Raw genomic sequence first — 8,528 nt, forward strand, 5'->3', positions numbered from 1 at the left:
GAGAAGCTCTGTTTGCCTTGACAGGCCCCTGAGAAGCATCATCATGTCTGAAATACGTCCCCAACACTGGTGTGGACAAATAGTATATCTTCCAGCTGTTTGAATAAAGCATATGATGTAAACCAAGTTGAAATACAAAACATGCCGATTGAGGAACTCTTCCCCATTCATCGTGTTGGCCACCTTCCAGACCCACACCCCACTTTCTCCCCATCATGGGCAGCTCCATCAGGGAACACCCTGGCTCTTGGCTTCAAGCAGAAGATGGAGTAGGAAACCAGAGGGATGGAGAATGCTGAGGTTGGGGGACACATATCACAGGCTGGCTGACAGCATTCCCCACTCCAAAGGTCCTCAGGAAGCTTTCTCCACAAGGCCCTTCTCCTTCCCTCCAGGCTGAACCAGGCTTGTAGAAGTGCACATTATCTTGGGACTGCAAATCACCAAGGGTAGGGAAAGGGCAGGTGGATGCTGAAGGCAGTGGAGGTCTCTAGCACAAGGAACTCGTAAGAATCCCCAAAATCCAATGCTTTTGTCTGCGGTTCGTCTTTCCTAGCAGGACACTGGCTGATTATAGATTACTGACTACACTGACTGATCGCACATTTAGTATGAATGTGGACTGGAGCTGCAGCCACCAGCCCTGGGCTCCATGCAAATGACAATAATCCAGCCCATCAGAAGCAAGGCTCAGATACCCCTGGATGGAAGCCAGATGAGGCCTCTGCCACGTCCCACCTGTGCGACCTTGGACAGGTAACCTCTGGACCTCAGTGTCCTCCTGGGTAAAGTGGGAGAGTAATATCACCTCCTAAAGGGAATCATTGTGAGAACTAAATAATTTAATATGTTTAAATCACAGAGAAGTGCCTGGTGCATAAGATACACTTAATAAAGCTAAGTCAGTAGTTCTCAAAGTGTGTTCCACAGAGCCCTGAGGTCTCCAAGACCATTTCAGGGGGGGTGATGAGGCCAAAATGATTTTCATTATAACATGAGGCATTATTTGCCATTTTCATCCTGATATTTGCACTGATAGTGTAACAGCAGAGGTGGGTAGAATTCCTGTATGTGAATCAAGACTCCAGTGGCGCTGGTGATCTTTCCTGGGAGTCTTGACTGTCACTGAAAAAAGTCAGTGCCATGTAAGAACTTAAGAATGTCCTTGATGTGATGAGGTCAATTATTAGTATTATTAAACCTCAATTCTTGAATGAACACCTTTAGTGTATTGAACAATATTTAGCATAAATGAACAATACTTAGCATGACAAGACAAGAAGTATACATATGGCACTTCTGCTGCCTAAGGAAGAAAACCAAAGTGCAGTCATCTCAATTGTGAGCCAAACAAGGCTCTTTGTTCATGGAATAGACTTTTACCTGAAAGGACTGTTGACCAGCAAACAATGGTCCTTCAGACTCAGGTATTTGTGAGGCATTGTCTCTCATGTCAAGAATGACATGACCTTGTCACTTCAAGGAATAATACTTACAGAACTATCTGCCAATGATAAAAATCTCTATCTGCCACCATGAGCTTGAGAACTTCCCAGTATTTAGAGGCCTTGTTAATGAGATGGAGGGACATGTAATCTTTTGATGCTTTTTAAGGGAATATGGCAGCATTTGGAAGATCTGTACAACTCACTGAACCAATATTTTCCAATGACCCATGAATGAAGTTACAAAACCACACACAGGTTAAAGACCCAACCTCAGTGCACAAGAGACCAATGGATTACAACATGGCAAAATTCATTGATAAGGTTTCAAATTCCACAACTGCAACCAACCTTTAAGAAATTACTTCTTGTCAAATTCTAGTGTAGTATCAAAGAATATTCACAAGGATCTGAAAATGCTATTCAAATACTTCTACCCTTTCTAATAAATCTAGGTGAGGCCAGATTTCCTCCAGCTATTTTGACCAAAACAAAAAACTGCAACAGATTGAATGAAGAAGCAGATAAAAGAAGCCAGCTGTCTTCTACTAAGATTTGTAAAAACAATGCCACTCTTCTTACTAAAATGTTTTGTTTTAGAAAACAGAATTATTTTTCCCCAAAATGTTACTTATATTGACTTGTAAGAGTATGCTATTGTTAAGTCAAGAAATAAATAAATCTTTCCAATATCTCATTTTTAATTTCAAATCTAGTAAATGTGGATAGAAATTACTCACATATACAAAAATTCTTTGACATGTTAAGTAATTTTTAAAAGTGTCAAGGGGTCTCAGGACCCTAAAGTATAAGAACCCCTGACTCAAGCCCTGTTGCTCCACAACTGAAGCTGGGCTGGGAGATGCCACCCCTGTGTGTGCTCCATCGTGTCCGACTCTCTGCGACCTCATGGACTGCAGTCCACCAGGCTCCTCTGTTGTGGAATTCTCCAGGCAAGAATACTGGAGTGGGTTGCCATTTCCTTCTCCAGGGGATCTTCCCCACCCAGGGATTAAACCTATGTCTCCTGTGTCTCCTGGACTGGCAGGTGGATTCTTTACCACTGAGCCACGTGGGAAGCCCCAAGCAGCCTTTTATAAGGCAGCACATCTTTGCATCTCTGCTATAATTGGCCCCTCAACTTGCCCTTCCTCTTTCTCTCCATCCTCCCAAATCTTGCCAGTTCTTCCAAGTGTATCTGAAGGGCCTCGTGTCCAAGCAGCCCTTCCTGAGAACTGTAAGTCATAAATCTCACTGGCACCGACTTCCACTGCTCTTACAAATGCCTGTGCACGTATTGTATGTCCTTCAGTTGTCCAAGCTTATGTCTCATCGTGCCACCTTGATTATTATCTTTAAGAGAAGAGACTCTGCTCAGTGACTATTTTTAAATGTTTATATTTATTTGTTTATTTGGCTGTGCCAGGTCCTGGCTGCTCTGCACAGGATTTTGAGTTGCAGCTGTGAACTCTTAGTTATGGCATGTGGGATCTCATTCCCTGACTCTGATCACAGAGTCTTAGCCACTGGACCAACAAGGAAGTTCATTGCTCAAAGATTCTTTATCTTCTATACCCAGCCCGTGGATGCATATCTGCACCATTTAATGTAATTGTGATCATCTGATTTGAATGGACGCATCCGAATAAGTCATGACCAGGCTTTTGTCACACACCTTCTCCCTTAGAAACCAACCTTTTCTTTTAGAAACCCACCTTCCCTAATTTTCATTTTCATCCTTGTGTAGTTGAAGACTTTCTGCACACAACTTTTCCTTTATCTGTGAACAAAACTTTTCTGAAAGCAGGCTGCCAGTTTTCTCAATGAAAGCTAATTGGGCAAGGGAGCAGATCAACCTTGGTCCTTCATTTTCAACATTTTTAAAATAGATCCCCCAGAATCTTGTGAACAACTGTGTTCCCTGGGAGAGCTGTGGTCAAGTAAGCTGGATGAGACATGAGGATAACTAGGAATGTGTATAGTTTTAAAAAGGGAATATAAAAGCCACAAACATAATAATTATATTAGAATGGTAGGTTATAGATCATTCTTTTTTGTTTCACAAATTTTCTGTAATGTATTTTGTATTAATTTTTTAAAAAAAATCATTCTATATTGGAAATCCAGTTGTACATTTCTTAAAGGGGATTTGTGCCAGTTGCAACTTGTAATTACATGTATAAAAAGCCAATTGTGAGAATTGTATGGTATATAAATAATATTTCAATAATGCTGATATTAAATAAATGTATCTGTGAAATACTGGGTAGCAGAAAAGAAAATTCTGGGAAGTCTGAAGAATGCACTAAGGATATTGACAGGAAACAGAACAAGCTTGAGAGCCCGGAATCCATCCATATTTGCACCAGAAAATCTGTTTAGGGGTCCAGAACTGATGACCACCCTCCCTACCTCCACCCTCACCCTGGGCACTCATCACTGCTGTAAATTTCTGCAGACAGTTTCACAGTATTGGCCAGGAGCATCTGACTGGCCAAGTTCATGTTGTGGTCAATGTCAAGAAGCAAGGATAGGGGAACTTTGTCCCCTTCTGCAGCTTCTGTTGGGGTTTTTGGCCCTCCCTCCCACCAAGGTCTGCACAATGAAGGCCGCTTCACTAAGAAAGAGTTTAAATGTTTGAAGCCAAAAGCTGACACATGATCACCACATACTGTATAAAACTGCAGCACGGGGAAGGGCCACGGACAAAAATGACAGTAAATACATTACAATGGATTAAATGAAAAATGCTTTCCATTCACTTAAGAAGAAAACCATCTTCTGTCTTTTGAAGACGATGTTGAAAAGACCCAGTTTATCCAGACTGTACCACGTGGTAGCAGATAACTCACCATCATCATTCCTTTTATTTATTTATTTAGATTTTTTGTGATGCGGGCCATTTTTAAAGGCTTGATTGAATTTGTTACCATGTTGCTTCAGTTTTATGTTTAGGTTTTTTGGCCATGAGGCATGTGAGAACTTATCTCCCTGACCCAGGATCAAACCTGCACCCCCTTCTTTGGAAGGCAAAGTCTTAACCACTGAACCAATCGGAAAGCCCCTATCACTTCTTTTTAATCATTCTGAATCCTGCCCATTCTTTAAGACCAATCTTAAGTCTCCACCCTTCCTTCCAGGAAGTGACATAGTCCTCTTCTGTTAAACCAATCACCTACCCTTTGACTGAAATGCATGTATTTGCCAATATCCTAGAATTTAAATAAAAGCAAATGTTAAGAGAAGTAGAGTAATCCTCATGCCAGTGACACCTATTGAGAAAACTGTGTCCCAGAAACTGATATTAACCAGTTAGTAGCCAACAGGTGTAAGTTTATACTCTTTGTGACCCCATGGACTGTAGTCCACCAGGCTTCTCTGTCTATGGGATTTTCTGGATAAGAATACTGGAGTATGTTGGCATTTCCTTCTCCAGGGATCTTCCTGACCCAGGGATCAAACTTGGGTCTCCTGCTTGGCAGGCAGATTCTTAAGTTTCAACCTCTCACAATCTATCTGAAAATAGGACAATGCTTGGCTTACTGTACTTATTGGGAGCAAGTGGACAGCAGCTGGAGTACCACCCTCTCTATGTCCTGGCTATGCAACCTTGGGTCCAGTTACTTAAAACTCTAACCCAGAGTTGCCTCAACTGCAAAATAATAATAGTAATAGCACCTACCTCTTAGGGACATTGTTGGAATTGCACAAGATAATGCACATAGAGTAATTACTAAGTACCTAATTCATAATCACTTGATAAATGTGAGCTATGATTATTATACATTGACCTCAACTCTGATCTCAAGCTTAATTTTTCATATAAAGTAATAATCATTACTTTCAATACTTCTGGTTTCAGCATTAGTAGCAGGCAACAGACCCAGCTTGATGTGTAAGTAGTTACTTAATATTAGGAGCTAAGATAACTATTAGATAATTTATCATTTAGAAAAAAGCTGAGTTGAATGTGATTTTCATCATTTTGTCCCAACTTTTTAAAAAATTTATTTTTTAATTGGATAATAATTAATAAATAAATATTTATTTAAAAATTTAAAATTGGATAAATAATTAATAATTGGTTGCTTTACAATGTATTAATTTCTGCTTACAACAATGTGAATCAGCTATATGTATACATACATCCCCTCCCTCTTAAGCCTCCCTCCTTCTTAAGCCTCCCTCCCACCCACCCCTATTCCATCCCACTAGGTCATCACAGAGAACCAAGCTGGTCTCCTTGGGCTATAGAGAAGCTTCCCTCTAGCTATCTATTTTACACATGGGCAGCGCATGTAAGGCAGTTCTACTCTCTCAATTCATCCTACCTTCTCCTTCTCCCGACTTTTAAATGGTTAAAATTCAGAGTCCTGTTCAATGGTTCCCTCAAGCATTCATAGTGTGGAGCTAAAACACAAGGACAAAGATTTGATCCCTCCCTTAGAGAATGATGCTCGGGCAAGCAGGAAACATACCACGCTGGCTTAGGAAAAGGAAGAGGAAATGAATTCACATGCTGGGGAGGGAAGGAGGGACCTATCACAAATAATGCACTGCATTCGTGAGCACCTCCAAAGGGTTCTGAAATGTTATTCACCGCTGAGAGAGGAAATCTGAGCTGACATGTTATTTTCTGAGCTGTTTATTAATGCATTGACTGTGGAAGAAGCAGGAGCAGCCTTCAATCCCATCCCCCAGTTCAAAACCAATGCCTTGTCACCAGCTCTCCTGGCTGGCTGAGGGGAGAAGGGGAAAAGGATGAAGATTCTGAAAAAGCTGTTAAGACCTGTGCAGAAAAGAAGAAACCTGATCTTTTCCCTCCTTGCATGAGTCTAACAAAGCGGATGCTTCCAGTGGGAGCATCTGCAGTGGAATTCCCATTAATTGGGGGCCAGAAAAAGTGACTTCTGTTCGGCCACCGATCAGTCAGCCTCAATGAAGGAGGAGGGGAACATTTTCAGTCAAGAGAAATGCTTTGTCTCTGACAAATGTGAGAGTAAAGGAAATTAATCAGACATGTACTGATGACCAAGCCTCAAAGTTGAATCTGTGTTGATGGGTCCTAACTCTGCAGTTGACCAGTTCATGGGAAAAAAACCAACAGATGATTCAGCCCAGCCTCACTAAGGGCCAAGAGCTAATCTTGCTACCATGGTAAAAAGCATAAATGATCTTTCCACATAACATAGCAAAGTGACCAAAATCCATCTCTCCTACGAGAAGACATAAAAATAAAGGGGATTAAAACGCATTTTGTGAGACTGGAGTTATCAAGAAGCTTTTACTGTTACCAAGAGGTGTCCAGAAATAGAATCAGTTATCAGGTGATTCCTTCTCTTGGGGCGTTTTCACTATCAAACTGATTTGGGTACCAGCCTCAGCTCCTGACCGGAAGTGCCTTCAAACAACTCAGTCAAATGCAAAATAAGAATCCATAGACTGAAACAAAAGTTCATTTCAAACTCTCTCAGGCCAGTACAAAGCCCACCTCATGTCTTTCCCGCGCTTGTTGCCAACTGAACCATGGAATACATTTACAGGGTACCAGATATTTGAAAATCCAATTCAACCCGCCTTTATTAAGCAACTGTTACTGCAAAGTATTGTGCGAAATGCTAAGGGATTCACTGCTGAATACATGTCTCATTTAAGTCCTGACACAGCTTAAAATCTTACTGGAGAGATAGGCAAACAACTAGAGTAAAAAAAGCAAAATGACGTAAGGAGTAGAACTGGAGAAACAAGGAAAGGCTGTGGAACGTAATTGGGGTGTCCCCTCCCCCGCAGGCCTGTCACCTGCTAATGACAGTTGCCAAAGTAAATGACCCCACGGTTGAATCGCTGCCACCTTCCTATTAGGATTCTGCACATGGCACCTTCCTGCCGAGCCCTTAATCAGCGCTTTCACTTCAGTCACCATGATGGCAAAGACCTGACTGCAGAACAACTGCAGAAAAGTCATTTTTTTTCAGCCTGACCAGTGTGGTTTGAAAAGTTACTATCTTCAGAGAAAGTAGGAACTCATTAAAAGAAAAAAGTGCAATTTTCCTCTTCAAGGTCTTTGCCAAAGTACATGATATCATAGTATTTTGCAAAGCAACATATATGAAAATCTCTAATTAGCATATCATGGGATCATATACCTCATCTCTTTTCTTTCCTCTGATCTCTTCCAAGTTGTAATTAAACCAGCTGTGGCTATTTAGACCTTTTCAATGCTCCAAGAATAACCTTCCCCTTCCTCTATCAGAACCATTAGAAAAAAGTAAAGTCTTAACTTTGCCTTGGATAAACACTCCAGGATCTTATCTGAACCCATAATTAACATTCAGTTTAATCCACAGCAAATAATTAATCTAATCTAGCAGACCCCAGTGAGAGGCTCCCATAGAAATTGCTCTTCATGTACCTGATGGAAATAACTAAAAAGAACTATCCCACCAACCACCTTCCTCAGCTTCCAAAGACCCATGAAACAGACCCATCAAGGATGTTTGAACCCACATATATACATTAATATACAATAAGCATTTTTCTTTTTCTGACTTACTTCACTCTGTTTGACTCTCTAGGTCCAAATGAATCTATCTGCAAAACAGAAATAGAGACTCAGACATAGAGAACAAACATATGGACACCAAGGGTGGGGGAAAGGGAGGGGATAAATTGGGAGATTGGGATTGACACATATACACTACTGTGTAAAAATAGATAACTAACGAGAACCTACTGTATAGCATGGGGGGTGGGGAGAGAAAGCACAATCTGTGGGACATATATTAAGGTAATCTTAAAACTGCATTCCAATATACAATCAGTTCAGTCACTCAGTTGTGTCCGACTCTTTGCGACCCCATGGACTGAAGCAGACCAGGCTTCCTTGCCATCACCAACTCCCAGATCTTGCTCAAACTCATGTCTATTGAGTCGGTGATGCCATTCAACCACCTCGTTCTCTGTCATCCCCTTCTCCTGCCTTCAGTCTTGTAGGTGCAGACAAATACTGTTCGATTCCACTTATATGAGGTACTAGAATAGTCAAATTCATAGAGTCAGAAAGTATATTGGTGGATGCCAGGG

General features: G+C 41.2%; 1 long non-coding RNA gene across 1 annotated transcript; it reads left to right on the top strand.

Moving 5' to 3' along the window:
* Window positions 1–366: 366 nt before the first annotated feature.
* LOC123329088 lies at window positions 367–2,142 on the top strand. Its single transcript, XR_006544235.1, has 2 exons — window positions 367–756; window positions 1,901–2,142. It is a non-coding gene; the product is annotated as an uncharacterized LOC123329088 (long non-coding RNA).
* Window positions 2,143–8,528: the final 6,386 nt, after the last annotated feature.

Source organism: Bubalus bubalis, chromosome 14, assembly GCF_019923935.1.
Source record: "Bubalus bubalis isolate 160015118507 breed Murrah chromosome 14, NDDB_SH_1, whole genome shotgun sequence".
NCBI lineage: Eukaryota > Metazoa > Chordata > Mammalia > Artiodactyla > Bovidae > Bubalus > Bubalus bubalis.